This window comes from Nannospalax galili, unplaced genomic scaffold, assembly GCF_000622305.1.
Source record: "Nannospalax galili isolate Female #2095 unplaced genomic scaffold, S.galili_v1.0 scaffold127, whole genome shotgun sequence".
Taxonomy (NCBI): Eukaryota; Metazoa; Chordata; class Mammalia; order Rodentia; family Spalacidae; genus Nannospalax; species Nannospalax galili.
The window spans coordinates 12,073,583-12,098,971 of record NW_008360326.1 but is presented as its reverse complement, the minus strand read 5'-3'; the positions used below and the strand labels follow the sequence as shown (position 1 = coordinate 12,098,971).

Below are 25,389 nucleotides of genomic sequence, written 5' to 3'. Positions count from 1 at the left end.
AAAGACACAAGACTCACATCATAAAATAGAAACATTTAATACAGTGTAATTATAACCAGATCCTAACAAGACTTTATTTCCTAAGCACTCAGGCACAAAACATTTCCAAATTTAATAGTTTTTCAGTTTAAATGGGAAAGTTTGAGCAAATATTTACAAAGAGATAACCCTCTTGGTTGGAAGTTCAATTAGTCATGTAGGAAATGCCTATTGGGACCGCTCTGTAATGGTGTTTCTTTTATGAAGAAAATGGCAAGGGTATGGATGTGAACTTTTAGAAGAAAGATCTACCTAGAGCTTTCTCTTTCTATCAAGATCATTTACCAAGTGAAGAAACAAAAGCAGCATTGCTATAAAATATTTACATCCCACAGATACGGGTGAAGGGTGAAAGGTGACTTTTAGTGTATGAATTTTGTAAGTTTGTCGAGTCTACCTTTCTAGGCATATAGATTTACTTAGACATTATTAAGCCTTAATTTTAGCCTAATTTTCATAATGATAGGATTCAAATTAAGATTTTTAATTCAATTTGATGTATCTTTCATACTATTATAATGTTTGTTATAATGTCACAATTTCAGTGCTGAGACTCTATCTCATTAGTACTTGGTAGCATATGTGAGCCCCGAGGTTCAATTCCAAGCACAACTAGATAAATAATGAATAAATAAATAATAAGTAAATAAAATTTAAAAATAAATTCATTAAGAATAATAGTGGGAAATCAACTATTTTCGTTTTTCAACTGGGGACTTACGGCGTGTATACTGTGGGAAAGTCAGAAAGGACTCGTGAAGATCCCTTGACTTTGATTCTGACTTTTAATCAGGATAGTAATATGAACTCACACACAGTTTTTAATCTATGCCATTTTCTCTATATTTTGAGTTAATATTAAATACTACATATATCACTGCTGTGAAAGCAGCTCATGCTTCAGTTATGAAGCAGAGCAACACAGGGCTGGAAGGTGTTGTGTGTCAGCTGAGTGAGCTTGCACATCCAAGCAGGAAGCAAGCATCTTGCTGTGCAATATTTCTCTGCATTACATTTTCTGTGTTTGTTTCAAAAGTATCATCAAGACATAAATGAGAAGCTCACACAGAATAGTTTGTGGAGAAATCATTAAGTATTTCTGGGAGAATCAGAACAGTGGGGGGAGGGGCAGTCTTGACAAACTAGGAAGATTTCAGTTTGGGATGCTAGAGCTTTGATGTTCTACACGGAAAATGAGGTATTCGATTTCATCTAACTTTGCCTTAAATTATTTTTCATCTAGATGTCTTTTCCTCATTTCTGTTGTATTGCTGAACAAAAGCCTCTTTAAAGATTTATTTAGACAGCTGCCTCCTTGCCAGAAACATGCTCACCTAGGGAGAGCTATGCATGTGTTAATGCACACCGGCCTTTATGAGAGAGTTCCTAGAAATAATTGTGTCAGCAATTTCTCTGTTACTTTTGACCTAAATAGGGCCCACACCTTTTCCCATACAGATAATTAGCTCTGCTGCTCCATGTCAGAATTATCTTTTCATCAGCATGAACTAATTTTATGTACTTCTGGCTGGCCTGGAACTCACAGAGATCTGCCTGCCTCTGCCTTCCAAGTGCTGGGATATACTTCTAAATATACCAAAATTTGTTGTATTGCCCAGAACATGATTAACCTTCCAGGTACATTTGGAAATACTCTTTTGCTTTTGCGGGGAGGTGTGCTCTATAAATATCAGTTTGAGCCACATGGCTGATAGTGTTGTTTTCAATAATCTTCTTGATTTTCTATATCTTTTTCAATTATTATTATTATTACTATTATTATTTTGATCTTTTTGAGACAGGGTCTCCCTGTAGCCCTAACTGGCCTGGATTCGCTATGGAGACCAGGCTGGCCTCAAACTCACAGAGATCTGCCTGCCTCTGCCTCCCGAGTGCTGGGATTAAAGGCGCGCACCACCACTACTGGACATAAATCATAAATGCCTTTTTAAATAAACATATACACATGCACATGTAGTAACACTTCTTTCAAATGAAATGCAGTATGTGTTTCAAATAACAGATGCAGGTATAAGTTTAATTTTGCCTAGTAGTGAACACATGATGAGAAAATTAGGATGACAATGAGATGAGCTACATACACATAATCCGTAGTTCAAGTCAAGGCTATGGGCCAGAGTAAAGATAATGACACACCTAGTTTCAGGAGACTAGGAAAGATGATTAAAACAAAACATACTGAAAGTCATGTAATGAAGCATACAGTCAGTTTCTGAATATGCTAAAAGTCTTGTGGAGTTTAAAAAATATGCCAGTTCCAACATATCCCATTCTAAAGGGTGACCATTGAATCATATCTGTTGAATCAGTGACTGTAAATGTGACTTCTGAGTTTTTTCTTTTAAAATTGCATCCATGTGTTTCTAATGTAGTCAGTCCAGAACCTTACAAACAGGATGTCTATTGCTGTGAAAATATCTGTTAGAAAAAATTGGAAGATAGAAATGTCAGGAAAAATTCAACAGATTTGTCAGTCAATTCCCTTTATGTTATCACACAGTAACAATTCCCAGGCCTTCCTGCTTTGTTACAGCACAGGTTAGGTTCCATTTCTATTAATTAGGCTGATGGTTCACCAGCATGGCTCTACCTCACATTGTATCCTCATTCTAAGATCATCCCCTAGTGAGGTATGATGTTCTTCTGAGATTAAAAGATTAGCCATGGCTAAAATACACAATGTCCTTAAAACTTTTACTCAGAATGCTAAATACACACACACACACACACACACACACACACACAGCTCTCTCTCTCTCTCTCTCTATATATATATATATGTAGATGTAGATGTATGTGTGTGTATTACAGTCTGTTAACTACAATGAGTTTTATAGCCCAGACTGATTTGACGTCAGTTGGGTAGAGAGCAGGGATATATTCTCCTCCAACAGAAAGGAGGTGCTACTGATATAACAATACCTAGGTGTACATGTTCATGATTCAAAACAGATCTTTGATTCACTGAGTTGGTTTTCTCAAGTATTTGATTGTAGCAATATGAATGTAACTAATATAGAATGGATTCTATATTAGTTCCTTTGGAATGGACTTGAAGGAGAAATATGGAAGAGTTTGAAACTAATGGCGAAAGAAGCCCTGGGATTCTTTAGAAAGAAGTTAACAGGCCTTTCTTGTTGGAAGTGAAGGACACCAGAAAGATAGCAGAAATACACACAGTAAAAATTGTGCTGATAAGGTTTCAAATGTGAATAAATGCCCTGTTTGGAATTGTACTAAAATCCATTAATGTTAGTTCCTAGTAAAAGAATCTAGCTGTGTTATGACCACACCCTGAAATTTTGAGTGACATTGAGTTCAGCAGTAGTGGACTACAAGAGAAAATTTCAAGACAGCACATAGCACTCAGCCTATGAAGCACAGTTATTGCTATCTGCTTTTAGCCAGTTTCATAATGGGAATCTCAAGCAAAACAGAGCACAAGGATTTGGAAAATATGCAGTTTGGCCAATAAAGGAGTATTAATAGGTTAAAGTCATGGTAAAACCATGTGCAGATAAAGCTATAGCTGTCAGAGTTATTAACACCATAAAAAGGAGCCCTGTATTTTACATCAGGACCTGTAAGGTGCCTTTAGGGCAAGACCTGACCCATACATGGAAGGCTTCAGGATGCAAAAATGCACATTTACTTGAAGGTCTTTCTTTAGAAAAGAGAGGTACTCAAAAAGAGAGGGCAAGCCAGGATGCCTTCTGGGAAACCACCATCTTGGGAAGTGTTCCCCTGGTTAAATCACGTTGGCACTTAGAGGCCAGCTGCAGCTGTGACTCAAGGGGCTCAGCTACTTGTCAAGCTGGCATCATAATTTGGCATATGAGTAGTTTTGAAGGCATACAGAATGAAAAAGTGATGGATTATGGAAGCTTGCACTGAAAATCTTGGGAAAAGTGTGGGAGGTTAGTCATTGCAGAGTAGGTTTAGATTCCCTTCCCAGAACTCTGAAATCAACTATGTGCACAGCTACGAAGGTAAAACCTATGTTTCAGTGATGACCCCAGAATGTTAGAGATGCCAGGAACATGGAGCATTGGTCAAAGAAAGCTGCTTACATCAGAGTAGAGCTAAGAGAGAAATGCAGGTACTACAAGTGAAAGTTCAGAGGAGTGAGGCTGCCCAAGCCTGTTGTACTGCACAGCATCACACCATGTGTCTCGGATGCAAAGAAGGAATTATTAGATTTAATATTTGTCCTGCTGGGGTTGAGACTGTTTTGGTGTAATCTGTCCTTGCTGCCTTTTGTTTCTCCCTTTTAGAATAGGACTCTTTCCTTTTTGCTATTATATATTAGAGACATGCACTTGCTATTTATTTTAGAGAGGCTTACGGTTAAGTGTGTTTTGAGACTTAGAAGATACTTTGGACTTTTAAACAACGATGAAGCTATAAAGATTACATGAACACTTTGATATTTTTGTTGTTGCTATTGTTACTTATTTGTTTTCATTTTAAGATAGCCATAAATCTATGGGGGTCAGGACAAAATGGTATGGTTTGAATCTGAAATGTCTACCTCAAACTCTTGTATTTGAATACTTAGTTCCCATATGATAGGTAGGAACTATTTGGGAACGTTGTGTATGGTGGTTTTAATGATAACTGTCCCCCATAGGCTTATGTATTTGAACAACTTCTTCCCTGATTGGTGTACTGTTTGGGAGGTTATGGAAGCTTTAAGAGGTACAGCTTTGCTGGAGGAAGTATGCCACTCAGGGCAGGTTTTGAGAATTTATAGCTTTGCCCTGCTTCTTACTCTGTCTTTCAGCTTCCTGTGTGTGGATGAAGATGTGGTCGGATAACTGTCCCCCATAGGCTTATGTATTTGAACAACTTCTTCCCTGATTGGTGTACTGTTTGGGAGGTTATGGAAGCTTTAAGAGGTACAGCTTTGCTGGAGGAAGTATGCCACTCAGGGCAGGTTTTGAGAATTTATAGCTTTGCCCTACTTCTTACTCTGTCTTTCAGCTTCCTGTGTGTGGATGAAGATGTGGACAAAGATATGATCAGCCAGCTTCCAGATCCTACCACCATACTTTCCTGCTTCAGCTATTGTGAAAGAGAGACTAAGTACAGCACTAATGACTACCAGTATTGAGAAGGGTACAGTGGACTAATAACAATGAGAGGAGAGGATGTTGAATATCAGCTGCCCCAGCACTCAAGCTGTGGTGATCGTGACCACAGAGTATTGTGCTGACTGCATCATTTAAATGCCCCCTCAGGAGTCAAGTGAGAACCTACAAAGAAAGGAGTGCCGAGTTCAGCTGCATCTCAGGGATGAACGATAGCAGCCATGGAGGTGTGTTGGTCAGATCTGCCAGCTGCCAGCAGCCAGCTGTAATCTTAGAAGTTTGCTGTAGCTTTCTAGTCCCTGGGCAGTGCCTAGCGGATGGATACAAACAGTGAGACTTTAGACCTCGCTCCTGCCCAGCACGGGCAATCCTTTTGTCTGGGTTCCCATTGCTATGGTACAGTCTGAGACTCTTCCTACCCAGTTGCCTCTCTTTCTCATTGTTCTTTTATAGATGCCAGACCTACATCATGGGCTGAGGCTTGTCTGACCAACTCTTACTGCCTTCTCTTTATCTCTCACAGGTACTCTCCTCATCCATGCAGGTAATGGACTCATACACATAAAACAAAAATAATAAATAAAACATTTAAACTATTCTTGTGTGTGCATACCAGGCTAGCAATCTACCACCAAGCCATAGTCCTAGTCCTCATAATAGTAATGAAATACACAGACCTGTGTGAAAATTTGAGATGCTAATGGGACATGTGATGGAAGTTGTATATAGAATGACATGTAACAGAGCATATGCAAAAAAGTCTGCACTATGTAAATGAGCCTCAAAGCTTGCACCTTATGGTATACATGGCCTGATCCTTTATATGGCATTGCCGTTTCAGCTGGTAATCCTTCTCTCTTTGCACCAATCCTCTTCCTTCCTGGGAAGTGTACCTTTTCCTAAAACACTGTCTCTACTTCTGATATAACTGTATGCCCCTACTCCATTCCTTGCTTGAGAACACAAGACACTGAAACTCCTCCTGAGGGGACTTCCAAATCCCAATAGCCACTGGTATCAATACAGTCTGTGAAACTCAGAAACCAAAGAGGGAAGGAAAAGCAAGTCTGGAGACCAATGTGGCCCCAGAAAGAAGTGTCTATGCAAATAGGTCACCCTCCTGCTTCAGACTGAACATGTAGGGGAATGAGGAGCCAGCTCTACTGGAGGACTACTTGGCTCTGAGTGAAAGTTCTATGGCTTGAAGAAAATAGAGTCATTTTGCAGTAAGACGCCAGCACTCAAGATAGACTAAGCCTGACACATCTTATGTTATAAAAATAAAAACAAGTTTCATAATCTTGAATTTAAACAAGTATGCTTTTTCTCACATAATAAAAGTAATGCAGCAAAACCAAGTTCTCTGTTGGTTGGTCAGCTTTGCTGATCTAAAATGTGGAGAATAAAGTGTGGCTTAAATCAGGGGATAGTGTGCTTTGACAGAAGTCACTGATAAAGTTTTTAAATTCTTCTACCATGTGACAATCTTGATTGTCTGCTTAACAGGATTTAGAATCACCATGGAAACAAATCTCTGGGCATGTCTGTGAAGGACTTTGTAGACTCAGTTAACTGGGGTGGGAAGTCCCACCCTAAATGTGGGAAGCATCGTTCCACAGGCTTCCTGAGTAAATAGAAAGGAGAGGTGAAGCTTGACAGCAGCTTTCAATGCTTGGCTCCCTTACCACAGAAGCTAGGTGACCAGCGGCTCCAGAGTCCATGACTTCCTCCTGATAGTGGACTGTACCTTGGAACTATGGGTCAAAATAAACCCTTTCTTCCTTAAGTCACTTTTGCCAAGTATTTCATTTTGAAAAAAAGACAAGTTACTAACACGTACCTCAAATAAGCTATCAGTTGATGGACTGCCCTGGGTGTTTGTGCAATAGAATCATTATTTGTAGTTCCTATTCCCCAACAATCTTTTGGTAACTGACTGTCTTTAGATACTGAATTCTTACTGCCATTTTCCTTCTGTTAAAATTTGGTATTGGCCTCATCGTGACCTATGCCTTATTTACAACCTATTAAACACCTTTAGTGTAAATATAGTCTGCAATTTTAGCATTAAAATGCTTACTTTAAAACCTCGTCCTGCTTAATTCTCTTAATAAGGTCATTGCTTGCATTGGGAGTCCACATGTATAAAACATGGACTAGGGTACCACAGAAGCTCAAGAAAGTTTCATGCAAAGAAAATGAAAACGAAGTCTTACATTTAACTCCAAGTACCAAGACAGTCTAGACAAATAGAACCCTTCTGTCCTGAACGTTCCTAAATATGGGCTTCATTTTTTTTTAAGCACTTGTGGATCAGGATTGAGAAAGAAAATTGCAAAACATGAACTTTGAAACTGTTCTGATATGCGAATCAACAGGGTTGTCATTTGTCTAGCTGCCTCAAAAGCCTTTCTGCATTAATATGTGTCTACTGAGGACTGCTGTTTTTCAGAAAGAGAAAGAAACTCCTGAGAAAGGTGAGTTCCTGAGATCAGATGTCAACTTCAAAAGTGACAAGGGTAAGGCTTCTGTGTACACTTTTGAAGCAAACATGCCAGTATTTTGCAATAGTGTCTTGTTTGGGAATCTCAAGGGAAGAAACAGAGTGTTTGGCTGTGCATGCCCACACATGTGTCTTTTTGAATTCCAGCTAGAAAATCACTATACAAAGAAGCAATAGTTAAGACTTTGTTTGCTTTAATAACTACTTTATGCAGATTGGCTAAAAAAAATCCATATCAGATACTGATTCAAAAATCTAGTATATTTCTCCCTTTGCAAGCACCTGAGCCACCTGGAAAAATTTTTCTATTTTACTTCTCTGGTAACAAGGCTAAGGCATTTTAGATCATACAGTAAATGAACACATTCAAAGGGAAAAATAGAAGCAAGAGCTGCATAGGAGACAATGAAACTTGTTTAAGGTCAGGTTGACCAGTTGACCAATGTCCCCTTAAATGGATTCTTTCATGTTAGGTATTTCACTGTGAATGAATTGAAGGAAATCAGTCCTTTGACTTCATTCACAAAATGAATGGTTATGGTTTATGTTTGATTCTTCCTCTTGCTTTCTCATCATGAGGGTAAATGATGATACCTGCTGCTGTCTGACAGCCTCTCTGACCTACTCCATCCAGCAGGGGACTCCTGCTCCAGAACAGGGCTTCCTCTAGGTGCTATGTACTACTGCACTGGTCTGTGTTTAGAAAAATTGGACATGAAAAACGCTAAGAGTCTAATGTGTCACAATCTGGACTAGCAATGCCTCAATCAATTTAAGAGCAGGACATAGTTAATTACATCTGCCTCGATGTCTGGTAGCTGTAATTTGTACAAGTCACAGTATTTGTGTACTCAATTCAGCAGTAGGGCTAGATGAGCATATTGACTGTCCTGCTTTAACCACCTTCAGCCTCAGGAGGAGCTGTCTTCTTGCTCATGGCCACAGTTCCTAGCTATCTTAGTTTCTTTTCCTGTTGCTGTAGTAAAATATGCCAAGGAAAGCAACTTAAGGCAGAAAGGGTTTATGCTAGCTCACAAGGCAAGGTACAACTCACTATGGTTGAAGAACGAAGGAAAGAGGAGCTTGGAGCTCATATACCACAATCAGGAAGCAGAGAAAGTGATGAATGAATGCTCAACTCCTGTTCTTACATTATAGAAGATTTGGGATCCACACCAGGGAGCAGGTGGGTCTTCCCACCACAAGGCAACCCAGACAATCCCCCACAGGCATGCCCAGGGACTAGTCTCCCAGGCAGTTGTAGATCTCATCAAGTGGACAGTTGCAATTGACCATCACATTATCAAATCCTTCTTTAATGAACAGGAAACAAAGAAATGAGAGAAGTCACTTTGGAAATCTCTAAACGGAGGGCTTCTAGAATTGTGTGGACAGACGCCACTGTTTCTTTCCCAAGAATTTATCACCTCATTCTCTCGGCCAGGGAAATTCTTGCAAAGAAAATTTCCTTCCCCTTCATCGCCAGGCTGCACAGGTCCAGTAGACAGCAGAGCCCCAGCAGAGGCCCAGGCCACCATGATTACTCCAGGGGTTAACTAACACTTCAAGTTAGACAAATCAGAGTAAACCCGAAGCACCATGTTGGAAGTTCCGCCGTCTTGGATCTGGCCTTTATCTTGAATATGGAGGACAATTAATGTGGCTCCGTGTTGTGGCATTGTACAGACCCGGAATCTAATTATGCTGGGAGCTTGAACAAACCTAGGACTTTTCAGGTATATCAGCTGCTAGATTTTGTTTTGTTGGAGATAATCGTAGTTGGATTTTTGTAACATTTGAACCTATTTGAGGATAATGTTCTACAGACAGCCACTATTAAGTAAAAGTTGTAAGATAACTGGTCAGAAGAGGCAAGTGGTATCAGGGAAGGGCAGGAAATAAATGGAAGCAGAAAAACAATGTGGCCTACTTACTGTTTGAAAAAATTCTTGCTATTTTAGTATTATGCATAGAAATAATTAATTGCCTAATATATTCCATATATATGTATATATGTATACATATGTATAATCAGGCAGTCTACTTTGATGTGGAAACTTGGCTCCTGTAAAATTAAGCTGTGTTCATATTTTCTTTCAAATTGTTCACTCACCATTACCCTTAATGTCTTCCCTGAGACCCACTTGCTCATTCAAAGGCACAATCTGTGTTTTTGCCTTAGGCTCACACATTCGTTTTTACCACTTCATATCCTCTGTGATATCCGTTTTCCACTCTCATGCTTCTAATATCTTCACTTGCCTAGATTTTTTTCTTTTTCACAGACATCAATTTCCTGTGTCTGGATGCTTGTTGGTGCTTCTTGGATGCTAAAGTCAGGTGTAAAAACATGATGTCCATACACCTTTTCATTCACTGTTGTAATGAAATATTACAGAAAAGATTTAAAAAGAAAAGAAAAAAAATCCAAAAACTTGTCCTAAAGAAGGGAAACATTCCATTAGCTCTGGGTGTTATATTTCACATGTCTTTCCCCTTGCTAGAATATTTCAATAATGCTTAAAATTTTGTATCTTAGAAAGAGTAAGTAACATGTAATTAGTTATCTACTTAGTAATTATCTAATTTTAGGCCTATCCTTTCCAATTTTCAATTATTCTTATCTTTATAAATGGACAAAATACTTTTCAGGATTGTTATAATAAATGTAAACTAGACAGGACATTTTAAAATCACCCACCAAGATAGCTGATATAACTCTAGGTGTTATAGACTGAATGTTTATGCCCCTCTGCCCAATCTCTCCCATGAAATTTGTAGTTTGAATACTATCAGGATAAATGAAGGCCAGGAGACCAGAGGTTCCACAAGTGAGATTAATGTCCTTATTAAAGAGATCCAAATCATTTCCTTGCCTCTTCTGCCATGTGATCATGCAACAAGATGTCAGCTTTCTCTATGAGGAAGCAGACCCTGCTGTGGACACTGAATCTACAGGAGGCAAAATGCTGAGTTTCACAACCTCAGAACTGTGCAAAATAAACCAGTAGTTCATAAGCCACTGACTCTGGTTCCTCCTCTTCCTCTTCCTCCTCCTCTTCCTCCTTCTCTTCCTCCTCATTTTTCTGAGTAACACAGGCAAACTAAGAGCCTGTGCAAACGTTAATTTATCCTCCCTTCCTTCCTTGCTTATCATGAAACTATCATTTTTTATCTAGCTGTTCAAGCCATAAAAAGCTATTTTAATGACATAGACTGTGAAGGAAAACATTTTAACACTACAAATGTATCTTGCCTAATTTTGAAAATGGACTCTGACAGCAGCTGCCGTGCTATCTAGCTATGAATCCAAATAGGGAGAAGGAAAAGGAACAGTGAAGAAGGGGGAACAGCAGTAACAATTTATCCACTCTGCTGCAATTGTCAGCTGAGCGCGGTCTATAGTGAGGTGGGAAAAAACCATTTAATGAGTTTTAGGGTTATTTTTAATCAAACTCCATGAAATTTCAAGATTTTTATGAAAGTTGGGAGCTTAGAGTATTTATGACCAGGATAAAATGTTAGAAAATTAATTATATCCTTATTTAACACCAAGGGTTTACTGCCAAGATTTTGAGGTTATTATTATTACCCCTTAATTTGATGATTAGTCACAATAAACAGATGTAATCTTATTTTATGACTCCCATAAAAGTTCCTTTAATTCATTTCTGAGTTTCTGGAGGGTCAAGACTAAGGTATTGTGCTTATTAAGGAGAGAACAAATTCTACAGAACATCTTTAAGAGACTTACTTAAAACATGACAAGTACTTTTGAGATTAACATATGTAATTATCTATGGTACTTTAGAATCTAAAATTAAAATGTTACTTATTTCTATACACAAATAAAATCTCACTAGTCCTTAAAGCACTGTGATTTGAGGGAGAGAAGGTATATGGAAAATAAGTCATGATAATTCTGATTCAGTTTAGCATGTAGTTTACACAAGTTCATATCTTGGGAGATATTTTCCAACAATTCAAACAAAAATAAGAAATTCTGGAAAATGTATTTTATTTGTGTCTTGAAAACCAGCATAAGCTTTGAATATGGTTTAAGAACCTGTTTTGAATATGGTTTGAGAGCCAAGATTTTAGAAATGAGTTTAGCTAACCATATGTGGCTTTTTTTTTAAAGCTAGATGTAGAAACTAGAAATATATAATGTTAATGTATAATGGTATCGAACTTCCTCAGCAGAAGGGGCTCACTTAAGGCACATTTAAAGTGTGATAATAATCTGTTGGACTTTCTAAGACTGTAATTTTTAATCAGACAAGATAAATCCATTGGGGAGCTTATTTTAGTTATTCACTAGTTACTCACAAAATACCTAAATACAGTGAACAAAGCTCCATGGCCGATGACCCCGGGGAATCACAGACTGAAACCAGCCCACGTTCAGTGCCCTGTGGTCAGATGTGCTCTCAGAGGAAGCTGCCAGCTGGAGCAAAAACAACAGTCCTGGGGCCTTAACCACCACTGAAGGGCTGGGAAGTCCCATGAGAGGAAGTAGCTTTGCACGTGATAGAGAGCACAAGACGTCATCAGATAAAGACAGAGGGAAAAGAGGATTTGGGTGCTGACATTTGGGATCTTGAGAATGGGCTTGTCAGGCAGAACTTCTCAGGACCTCATTGTCTTGTGGTTCCAATGGCTGGAACAGAGCTTGGCTCAAAGGAGACAATCTGTCAATATATATTAAATTAATGAATGTGTTTGTATGTTTGGGAATAGTCGAGAACCCCTCCCAGGTTTCTTAAGCAGTGGGATGGATGGTGGTCCTGCCTAATGATATTCTTTATTTGTCCCTTACCTACAGTTGCCACTTTCTCCCCTAATAACACAGGAAAAAGGAAAACTCTTTTTATACGTGTGCGCTGTTCATTTCTGTCCCTGCTGTTAGAGTCGGTGACTCAAACACAGAGATCAGCATAATCCCTCTTCCTTGTCTCTCTTGCCTTGCTTTGGGTTTAGCTGCACATCACTTCTGGGCTAATTAAATGCTTCTGCTTCTTAGCAGATCTTTCTCCACAGTGCTGCCAGACTTTCACCTCCAAGTACAGATTTGCTCATGTCACTCTGAATAAAAGCACTTTGAGAGCTCTTCTGTTTCTATGACCTAAAAATTCAAACTCTTCTGCGATAGCTGAGGTCTTTTAAGGTCTGGATCCTCTGCAAAATCTCATTATTTACCCTTCCTGACCTAAAAATCATCTAATATGATATATTCCACCTCAATATTGTTCCAGGTTACTGACTGAATGATAACTTTCAGGATCAACTGGATGTCAAATGTGATGAGCCATGAGCCCAAAATGACATGTCATTTATGACCTTGGCTGGCGGTCACGTGACACTATCTGTCTGAAGTTGCTCCTTTGACTGAGTCATGGTTAGCATGTGATTTTCATATCGTTTCTCTCAGGAAACTTGATCATATCACAGTTGAAGGTAGGACTTCAGGCCTCTCCTCTATGTAGTCATAGGATTCTGCACCTTCTTTCTGGAAACAGAGATAGCCTGATTATCCCTGTCTCACTTCTCAAGTTCCCTAAATCCAGAATGTCAGCATACATTCCTGCTTTACCAACTCCTTAACTGTCTGTGGTGATTTGAATGACAATGTCTCCCATAGGTTCTAAGTATTTGAATACCTGGCCCCAGTTGGTGGTTCTATTGTAGAGGTTTAGGTGGTGTGGCCTTGCTGGCAGAAGCAGTTACTGGGGGTAGGTGGGCTTTGAGAGTTGTTAAGCTTGGCCCCAAGCCAATGTGAGCACTTAGCTTTCCTCTCCCTCCACCTGCTACATCTTCCTGCCTTGATGAACTCTTAACCCTCTGGAACCATAAACCAAATAAAGTCTTCCTTCTATTAGTTGCCTTAGTGTTTTATCACAGCAACAGAAAAGTACCTATTACATTGATCTTCTCCACTGATCCGCCAGCCCCTTGTGGACATTGAATCTGAACTATTTGAAGGGAATAAATGGTAAGGAGGAATGCCAAAAGCAAGGGAAAGTTATGGCCTCCTGAAAAAAAATAAAATGCTAGCTATTTTCAGAATCTTCCCATTTAGGGATTCTTTTGGTTTTGGCATTCTCAAACTATTGTTGGAAAGAAAAGTTGTAATGATACTCTGAGACAAACAAGATAAGCCAATCATTATTTTATCACCTACAAAATCACATCTTCAAATGCTGTTTTCCATATCCCAAAAGTCAGTCTGAAAACACATAAAATTCAAGCTCTGTTTCTGACTAGTTCTGGGCCCCCAGGGATTTTAATTCCTTCTGTGTTGTTTTCCTTATCTCAAGATGGAGGGTATCAATATATGCCTGTCATATGGTTTTTAGAGATAATTTAGAGGCCTCACATAACACAGTAGAAGCCCTAAGCAAATCTTTGAACAAATCTTTGGATTAGATCTCATTCTCCTTTAACTTTGTTGAACATTTTGATTGGCAGCCGTGGCCACAGGACTACTCCTTGCCCTGCCCATACACTATGCTCTGGAGATGGAACTGTATGTTTCTGAGTGTCAGTGAGGTTTGCTCTCATACCTCAATGCACAGTGACCATGGTCCTTGGAGGAGGAGCATACTTTCTTAATGGTGATAACATACCAAGCAATGCCCTGAATTTAGAAAAAAACAAATTCATGAAAGCAGCAGATGTCATGATCATCAGTACAATTTCAGTATTTACTATTTTCAAAATAATTTCATCAGCCAAAAGTTAACTGGTGACTTTCCCAATTCAGATGATCATCTAGGACACAGTCTTTGATACTGAGACAATAAAGGAATGTTTATTTTATTATTATCATTATTGATTTATGAACAAAATTAATAAAATACATGCCACATTTTTCAGGATCTGAATTCGCCATAGTCTTGGCAAAAAAGGGATTGGTATGACCCAAAGTTATTTCTGGCTTCAAGTTTCACAGCCAGAAAAATGAGTTATCTTGGAATTTGTAAAGCTCCCAATTACATTGCCAGACATTCATTGACCTTCTAGCAGAGAAATGGTAGAATTTGCCAAATAAAATCATAGGACTGGAATAAAGCAAGCTTTAATGTCAGCTCTGTCTCAAACATAAGGCATCCGTCCTCCTCAAACATTTGGAGCATGCACTTCTGAGCATGGTACCTTAAATTTAATGGATGCTCTAAATTTGGGGGGTGAAAGCACTCAAAGTCTGCATAGAAGATACCAGAATTAGAGTATTTGCACATAATGAAATGGCTCTTGCAAAATATCCTACTTAGATATCAGAAAAATTTTACATTCTGAACAGAATCATAGCGAGGGGTAAAAAAATATGCCTCAAGAAACCAGCTGTGAATGGTGGCACACGCCTTCAGTCCCAGCACTTGGGAGGCAGAAGCAGGCAGATTTCTGTGGGATCGAGGCCACCCTGATCTACACAGTGAGCTCCAGGTCAGTTGGGGCTACAGAGAAAACTTGTCTCAAAGAAACATGGCGGGGGGAGATGGTGGAGGGGGAGCAGGGGAAGGAGGGGAGGGAAGAGAAAGAAAAGGAGAAGAAATCAAGAAATCCTAGATGTGGGTACACAGGACTGTCATAAAAAACGAACCATCAAGGACTAAAATTATACCACAGTTTTATCATCTCTACCAAACCCTGAATAATCCAGTTGTTTTTCTAAAGTATCCATGTAACTTAAGGCTTTTCTTGCTAGCAGTTAAGATAATGCTAAATTCCCAAATGTACATACCTCATAATGACTGAGAGATTTAATATACCTTGGTTTGGTTAACCCAAGCCTAGTCCCTCAGTATAGTACCTCAAAGTCCATTTTACTAAGCAGATTTTGTTTGCTGGTTCCTTTCTCTTCCTCAGCATCCTGTGTTTCTCTGGTTCAGTCTCTCTCACTAGGATTTTTAGGCACACACAATTCTTCTTTATTATCCTTTGGCTTATTCCTGTAACACCCAAATATTCCAGGCATCTTTTTCTCTAGGAAAACTTTCCTTCAATGACGCTTGAGAAAAACACTGATTTTGTTTTTGGCCTTTTCCCGCCTCTCTTCTTCTCTTTTGCTCTCTACCCTTCATTCTTTCTCTCCTTCTTTCTTTTTCAATGACTTAGGAAGCCAGTTCTCATTTTTAGTTCACAATCACTTATTGAATGATACTTTTTTACCTAAAACTAGTAATTGCAGTTGATCATTTGAACAAGACATCAGCAGCCCCAAAGACTATCTTGCTCCCTGTGAGCATATTGCCCTGTCACATTCTGTCTGTTTCTGTTTAACTCTTGTTCTCAACACCAAAAAAAACTACTACCAAAATGGTTTCCTTGCTAACTATATAATGAAGTTTCCTTCTTTTCTTCTTCCTCCTCTTTTTTTTCTGTCTAGATTCTTCTTGATCCCTGTGGAACAATTTCTGCTCTGTGAGATCATGACTCCTTTTAGAAATGCCCCACACCGTTTGGCTTTCCATCTTTCAGGGTGTTCTTGGTGTCTTCACTGACTTCTTACCACACATGTTTCTGCAATTCTCTTCTCTCTCATTTTTTTAAGCCTTTAACAATACCCTGTTTCTGTTGTTTTCTAATGTAAAATTCCATGGTTGCCTCCTTCTGAGATATTCTTTTGTCCTCCCAGCAAGTTGCTGGGCATTTCTGCATATATGTTTCTTTGATACTCAAAACTCACATGTTCAGACAAAATGATCAGCATCACATCTCTGTTCCCTGTACTGGAGATGTGTCTTCTATAGTACCATCACTCATCCACAGACACCAGGAGCTTCCCAGTTCTTGTCAAATTCCAAGTAATTTGACATCTATTTTCTATTTGCATACATATAATCACCCCTTCCAACAAGCATTCACATTTCCTATTTTCCAAACCATCTACAAGATCTCGCATTGTTTGTCCTTGAACACTGTATTAGTTGTTTTTCTCATTAATGTGGCCAAATCTTGAGAAGATGCAACTTACGGGAGAAGAGTTCATGTTTGCCTATAGTTCGAAAGTTCATCACGATGGAAAAGGTCACATTGTTTCCGCAGTCAGAACACAGGAGTGAAGAACGCTGTGCTCAGCTCACTTTCTTTTTATTCATTCTGGAAACCCTGGCCAAGGAATGGTCCCACTCATATGGGGAAGTCTTCCCATCTCAATTAGTCCCTCACAGACATGCGAAGAGGCTAGTCTCTTCCTAGATTATGTCAAGCCCACAATCAGGATTAACCTCTACAGCCACTTACTTGATTCTGTATCCCAATTTTCCCTAGCAATGGGAAAAATGCTCCTAAGAAAAACGATGAAATTGTTTCTCCTTTAAGTCTTTTAGGGTCATACATAAGAGAGTGTTGGTCCTCAGTAAGGCAACTGTGACTTTGTTTGATCCAGCTCGACCACCTTCTGCAATTTGGTGTGTTATCCACTCACATAATTCTGCTGCCCTGGGGTCCTCTCCCCTTCAAACTACATCTCTACTTGACAACACATTTCAGACTTATCAAAGCCTAAATTGAATGTCACCCCATCCCTGAACTGTCTATCAATCATTTCTTTTTTTCTTTGGTTTGAACATCTTTCTATTGTCACTTTTTTATTATAGCTATTATATTCAGACTTAAAGTTCTAGAATTTGTAAGGATTAAGATCGAATAATGTACATTTCTTTGTCTTTATATATCCAACATGTTTAAGCATGAAAAGTCACTTCTAAATGTTCAGGGATTTAAATTAAATTCAGACCCACATTAAAATAAATATATAATCATTGCAACTCATTTCTAGATATATATTAAAATGAAGGGTCTCAACTTTGTAGAAATGCACCTTAAATAATATAAGCCAAAGTGTTGTAAAATAGAAATATGATTTTGAAGGAAGCAATAAAGTGAAATATAGAGAATATGTCAGCCAGAAACCCCCAGCTTCCGAAGACAGTAAAACAACAAAGCCACTCTTTTTCCAGGAAGATGCTACAAGATGGAAAAAAGGAAACATTGACAATCTGTGTGTCTCAGAAAAAGACACTATTGATCACACACGTACATACACAAAACCAAGCATATCACATCTGCCCATACAAGCATATCTTATCACACACATAGATACATGCATACAACCAAGAATATCATACCACACATATACACATACACATGCACAGAAAAAAACATAGAGATAAACCCATTATACCACACGCACATGCGCACACACATGCACACACACACAAAACCAAACATGCCATATCTGTATATACAACCAGACATATCACACACACATACATACATATACACACAATCATGCATACCACACACACATACATATAAAACTAAACATATTATCCCATAAATACACAACCATACCAGACCATACTACTACACAGAACCAAGCATACCACACACATACACACACACACACACACACACACACACACACACACGCACACACACACAAAACACAAAACCAGGAAAGGATACTATATACTGTATCCCTCATATAACCAAGCATGCCATAGGATACCACACATAGACATAAACACACATACACAACCAAGCATGTCAAATCACACACACATATACAAACAAAGCATATCACACTACACACACAATAAAGCATTACATAATATACCCCCACACATATGACCTATCATATCATACTCCCACAATCACATGCATTCATAGTCAAGCATTTCATACCACACACACATATACACACACACACACACAAAACCAAACATATCGTACCACATACACACAAATACATGCAAAACAAAGCACACAAAGCATGTCACACTCCCCCCCCCACAGACACACTTGTTTCTGTCCTAGTTAGTAAATTCTATTTGTAACTGAGCTCCTGAATCACTGTGTAAGTACTGTGAATTCATTTCCAAACAGATCCATTCATCTGCCAGATAGGGATAGTGATATCTTACCCAATGATTCCTCAGAATATTTGTGGAAATCAAATGTAAAAGAGACTCACTTTTTATTCATGAAGAAATTTTTTCTATCTGACAACAAAAAATATCTTTCAAATCTTTTTATTGAACACAATTACTTTAGCAAACAGATAACCTAGAAGCTTACTTCCTGGCATTTTTGAAGTCCATTAAAATCATACATGTAATTCTAAAAACTAAACCTTCATCCTTCATCTTTATAATTAGAGTGACATGTAAATATGAATTACAGGAGATCTATTTAAGAGTCAAATACTCATTCATGGATTTGTTAGTTACTCTAAGTAGATGAATTGCTGTCTTTAAGGCCCAACAGGTCCACATTTGCTTAATGTATCCAAATGGAGTAAAGAGATAGATTGAAATATAGATGTCATAAACTGCCTAGTCAGAGGCCAGAAGTCTGACTGCCTGTTTTCCTGGAGTGGCTTTCCGGGAACAACGCACTCTCCTTGATTGGTTTCTTTTAGACAAAATAATTGAATCTAATGCTCTGTGGCAATGCAAGCAAGGATTATCTGCTTTATGAGGTAGCCCTTAGGGGCTCCAGGGTCTGGTGTTTAAGCTTGCCTTTGATCAAACCTCGTCTTCTCCCACACATCCTTATCCATAAGAAATTAAAAGCTATTATCTCAACATATTAGCCACAGTTTTAATGCCCACAGTGCTTCTTAAAATAAAAGGATACAATTCACCTCTTATAATGGATGAGATATCTTAGTTGGCCTCATTATAATATTTATCATCTGTTATTTGCTACACACAGCAGCAAAGTAAGCCAGTGCTATACAATAGAGAAAGATACATCCCCCTAGGGTTTACAGTATAATAGAGAAAGCATTTAAATTTGAGATTAAAATAAAAACTTCCTATAAACATTGAACGAGACCAGGGAAATATTCGTTTATGGCTAATTGAAAACGGAGTTTCTTATTTACTGAAGCATGTTTCAACTTAAGAAGAACAATTAACTTAATGATTCTTTGACAAAGGATTTTTGGTTTGGATTTTGCATTTCTAATGGTCATTTGGGAGCATCTGCTTCAGTTTTCTTTTAAATAAGATTTCCATATACTGGCAATATGGAAATTTGAATCTAGAACGGAGTAACCTAAAGACATTTTCTTTGCAACTGATTTGACCTACAAAAGGGGTTTGAAATACCTGTGTTCTCTGAGAACACAACTTCTGAAAATACTTCTCCTTAAGTCTTTTATTTCTTGCCATGATAAGCGGCCTCATGGTCATGATGCAGATCTGTAGTTAACTTTACGCTCTCCATAACTTCAGTTTCAAGTATCTGTATCACTGAGTCTCACCACTTGTCTCTCCAACTCACTTCTTCTCTTCATTCAACTCTCTTTGGGTCATCATTTGGAATTTTCTATCCATTGGCCCTACCATCCTTCCTGTGTTCCTGAGGTGCTGTAAATCGTGTCTTTCTGTATGCAGCTTGAATTGTATTGTCACTGATTATTATCACTGCATGTCACAGGTGCTTACACCCTTGTTCTTGCACTCAGGTGTTAAGGAGATGAGGATAGTTGTGTCAAATGCAGAGGTCCAGAGCAGCGGAATTCAGGTAAAACTGTCATAAGCATAGATGACCTCCCCTTCAAGTAAATTTTTCACTAAAAGAGAGCTTTCTTCTCTCGGAGTTACTGAGTCAGTCTAGTGAAGATCCATGCAGAATTGTCCAACCCTTATACCCCACTTGACCTGGCATAGCTTGTTATGTTACAATGTCACACAAAATAAAGACATATATAATACATACATCACATATGTATGAAGATATATGTGTTCTTACAGTCCATCAGGTGTGGGTTGAATACATCCCTGGTTTTAATATGTGACCCAGGAAAACTTTTTTGTCCAATGTGTCCCAATGAGGCCAAAAGATTGGGTACCTCAAAAGAAGGCATTTCCTCAGCTTAGACACACAAATAGCATTTAGCTAAAACTATTTCATCATGTGGCAAGGTTATACATGTTCAATTCCATCCTGTTTTGAAGTCCATATAAAACACAAATGCATGGCTGATTACTAGACACTTGGTTAGGCAATTTAATCTACAGTTATTTGTGCTAGATCATGCTAGGTCCTAGTCATTCAATAACAGTACACAAGTTATCTTCTCCTCAGAGCTCAGAGCTGAGGTAATACAGATTGCTGCTATAAAGAAAATAGTGTAGAGACGGAGAAAATAAACACACACACACACACACACACACACACACACACACACACACACAAAACACATACAGAGATAGGATCTACAGTGTTCATACATCTTATTTCATCTTTTTCCTGAAATCAAAGAAAAATATCTACCACAAAGACAGAGGTAAAAATCCAACTGAGTTGGTTGCACAAACTTTGCACATAGGCACGAATCCATTCCAATTCTTCCTAGCCCATCTCAATTTCACAAACATCATTAACAATTAGTAACATTCCGGGAGATAATGCCACCAATTTCTGAAAATAACACAGTGACAATACATTCCACCTTGACCTGCAGGTCTTTCTGGAAGGCCTATTTGAAAATTATTTTTTCCAACTCTCTCTCTCACACTTTAGAACTCAAAATTTCTTGAAGGAAAAGAATTTATTACCTGATTACCTGGTATCTTTCATCAAAAGCCAGGATGTATGCTGTGGAGCTAAAAATACATGGTTAATCGGGGGAAGAGGATGGATCCTGCAGAACCATGGTCACTTCAGAGTAGTTGTTTGAGTGACTGAACCTGCTTAGTGGAAAGGGTTAGATGTGACTAACTATATCAAGGCAACTGATTCACTCTTGCCATTTTAAGTCATTTTCAAAGTCAAAGACATACTTCCCATTTCCCTTCAGAGATGTAGAGGCTATTCACAGTAAATCAGATGACAGAAACTTTGGTTCATATCCAGTTTTGTGGGAAGACACAGTCATTCAGTAATCGGCTAGCTCAATAAAAGACAGTGATCTATCTGTCATTTTCTCATTTTAAAGGAACTGCCAGTGTTCCTACCAACTTGTATTTATGAGCTATTTTTCTTAAGAGTGCTGGATGCTGTTCGTGCATTCTAGATGATGTGTGTCCATAGTCACATGTCCATTTTGCAGATTAAATAACTGAGTAGAACAGAAGTAAAGTCAGTGTGAAAGAACTGACACGAACAAGGACAGGGGGAATGGAGGTGATAGGAAATGTGGGTTTCATTCATTGTTATCAGAAGGACTTGATTTTGACATGGGATCTCATTGAAAAGGCTTCCAGTAATATGTCAAAGCTGGATCAGGCTGACATGACAGCACAGCCTGTGCACCTTTTCCTAACTTACTCCAGGAAGATTTGGAAAATGTCCATTGTGGAGGTATTTATACCGTAGAAACAAGGAAATTTCACTAATCAAGTTTTTCCTTTGTCTCTATAAAAGTTAACTGTTAAACTTTTTGTTAGACTTTAACAAAATAGTAACAACATATAAACTGACTTCCAAATGAATAATAGAAGCAGAGGCTGAGAACAGCTGTGGGGATCTCAGCCAGGAGGCTGATGCATTAGTTAACAAGTGAGGACCCAGACTGGTGGGTAGCAGTAGTAGAGATAACAGGGAGATTCCTTTGAAGTTTCCAGCCAGGTAGACAATGCCGCTGGATTCTTTAGGAAACTATTAAAATCCACACGCTTATGAAAAGCCTTCTATTTTTATGAGATTCACACTACACATACAAGATAAACCAGTTGGCAGGAAAATCCCAATAGATGGTCTAGTACCAGCATATAGGCCTCTTGCTGGAAAACAGAGGGTTAGTGTTGGTCTTTTAATTTTTTGTTAAATATTTTGTTATTTTTATTTTATGTATATGAGTGTATGGCCTCACTGTATACAGGTGCACCTGTGTCATGAGATGCCCTTGGAGGTCAGAAGATGGCATTGGAGCCCCCTGGAATTGGAGTTATGGATGGTGTTTAGCTGCCATGTCAGTGCTGGGAACTAAACCCAGGTCCTCTGCAAGAGCAGCCAGTGTTCTTAAGCAGTGAGTCATCTCTCCAGTCCCTCGAATTTATTTAAAGTCACTCTCCTTTTCTTCTTTGTTTTCGAGCCAGGGTCCTCCTGTAGCCTCACCTGGACTGGAACTCACTATGTGAATGAGGATGCCCTCCATCTCATAGAGATCTATCTATCTTACTCTGCCTCCAGATGCTTGGATTACAGGTACACACAACCCTCCCTTGCACTAAAGTCACTTTAAAAAAAGAAATTCTTATTTTAGCAGAGTCTATTTTATTTTACTTTTTATTTTTATTTTTTGTGCATGTGTGCTGCTTGTATCTATGTAATGCACCCTTGTTGTGTGATGCCCACAGAAGTCAGAAGTCAGAAGAGGGTGTTGGATCCCTGGAACTAGATTTACATATGGTTGTTAGTCACCATGTGTGTGCTGGGAATCAAACCCAGGTCCTCTGTAAGAGCAGCCAGTGCTCTTTATCTCTCCAGCCCCCAGAGCCAATTTTATTCTGCAATAAAACATCTATGATACAAGTAATACTTACATAGAACATTTTACATGAACATGGAGGATACTTATTCTTTATTTGACATGTTCATTGCAGTGTCCTTACACATAGTAGGTACAATATTGTTTTGCCCCTTTGATGAAGGAAGCAATACAACTTAATCTGATCTTACCAGGCTGAGGGGACAGTTTGGGGGTGTTCTACTAGGATCTTCTATCTGTTCTGGCAGATTCTTCCAGGGATTATATTTAAGCTCAGAAATAAAAATTCCCAGATACTTGATTTAATTGTGCAGTGCAGTGCATTACAGAGATCAAATTGTTCATAACAGTAATGATAATGATACATTAAAATCATCTACATTTAAGTCACTACCCAGTGCATGAACTATTTCTAAGTAGTCCTATGAGTAGGAACTAATATTGTCATGTTTTGCAAATGGAAACATGAACTATAGGTAGAGCCAGTCAACTTTTCCAAAATCTCACAACTTAGATCTGAGTTGTTTCTGAGCCACATCTGTCTATCCCACATCTTTATGACTGGATATATAGGGAATTTTTTTAAAAGAAAAAATATTCCAAGTATAGAGTCTTAGAATGTGAATGCGGTATTAAGAGTGTCAAGGTTTCCAACATTAAGAGATGACTTGTTAGATCTTGTTACTTCTGATGGTGTTGACTCAGGTCTTTCAGTCAGTTAGCAAATGAATAGTCACCATGACATGTCAGCACGGGATGGCACTGTCCTCCCTTCTACATACCAGGCCACAGGGACCTGCTCCTAATCTAAGACTTTAAGGGACATCTCTGCCATTGACTCCCTCCACAAAGATTGTGGACTCAGCACACATCCCTTTGGTCCATTCCATTTCCTTCATCCAACCCACCCTCGACTAGTTCCAGAGCCAGAAAGAGAGTCAAGTTCCAAGCTTGTGCTGGGTAACATACAGACAATATACAGTAAAAATAAATGTGATAAGTGTGTAAAGCATGACTTTAACCATTTACTATTTACCATTAAGTTCACAGGTTAGGAAAGTTTTCATTGCTTTACAGGAAATATCTTATAAACAATGATTTTACAGACTGGGTGAAAATCTCCAAGTTGATTGCCCACCTGCAGTTATGTCCTCCCAAAAGTCAGGGGTAGAAATATCTCTCATGACTTGAACTAACACTCAGGATACTGTCTGACAATTCCACATTTGACAAAGAGCATGGATGGAGCCAACTTGTACTTTACACAACTAGTTACCCCCATATACTGGCCCATTTCTCTAGAGCTGTGCTCAGAGTCAGCCCTGCAGAGAGCCCCTGTTAATCTCTGGGTTAGTAACCCAGCACTGAGTTAATCTACTAGTAATATTCTGACTTTAGTCTGACTATTGTTTTTCACCTAGAAGACTGAGCTGAAGATGGAAAACACTACTGATACAATATAATTTATAAAAATATCCACGTAAATGCATTTATATCTACAAGAAGAATCCACAGTTTTCCTTAAAGCTCATCTGTCTCTTCAATGAGTGACATCACATTTTGGATCAATGCTTCTGAGCATCATCCATGGAGAAGTTTGGAAGTTTTCTTCAAAGGATATGATTACTGGCTTCATGCATCCCTGCTAATGGATCCAAGTGAGAGTCTTTATAGTGTCATAAGTAATGAAAGGACTACCTTTGGGACACTACTACATGTTGAATGCAAAAGAACAGAACGGAATGGGATGACAATCGACTCTCAGATTTAGAAACTACTGAAAATCTCAAGGGAATTTGTTTTGATGTTTTCTTCAACTGTAGCTCTGGAACAGTCAGGGTATGAAATACAGAGGCTTCACAGACAAGTTAGCAAGCTTTTCAGATACAGGTAATATGGATAAATAGTATACAGACATGTCCTGTGAATATTCAAGAGCCTTTCATTGTTCTTAAGGTTTTTAAACTGATTCTTTGCCAGGAACTCATAGACATGTTAGCATTCTTTAGGAAATGGACTTGTGTTTTAGTGATCCTAAGCATGGCTTCACATAGGATCTACATGGGGTGATTTTAAAAGTGCAGCATCTTAAGGCCTTAAGGTTTTTTTTTTAATATTTTATTTATTATTTTTATTTTATGTATATATGTGTATTGCCTACATGTATGTAAGTGCACCCCTGTCGTGCAGTGCCTGTGGAGGACAGAAGAGGTCATCAGATCCCCTGGAACTGGAGTTAATAGACAGTTCTTAGCTGCTACATGGGTGCTGAGATTCGAACCCAG

The 25,389-nt window shown here is 38.6% G+C and overlaps 1 protein-coding gene across 2 annotated transcripts in view; it reads right to left on the bottom strand.

Moving 5' to 3' along the window:
- Nyap2 (neuronal tyrosine-phosphorylated phosphoinositide-3-kinase adaptor 2) overlaps positions 1 to 25,389 on the bottom strand; it is a 280,084-nt gene that overhangs the window by 175,728 nt on the left and 78,967 nt on the right. The window lies entirely within an intron of this gene.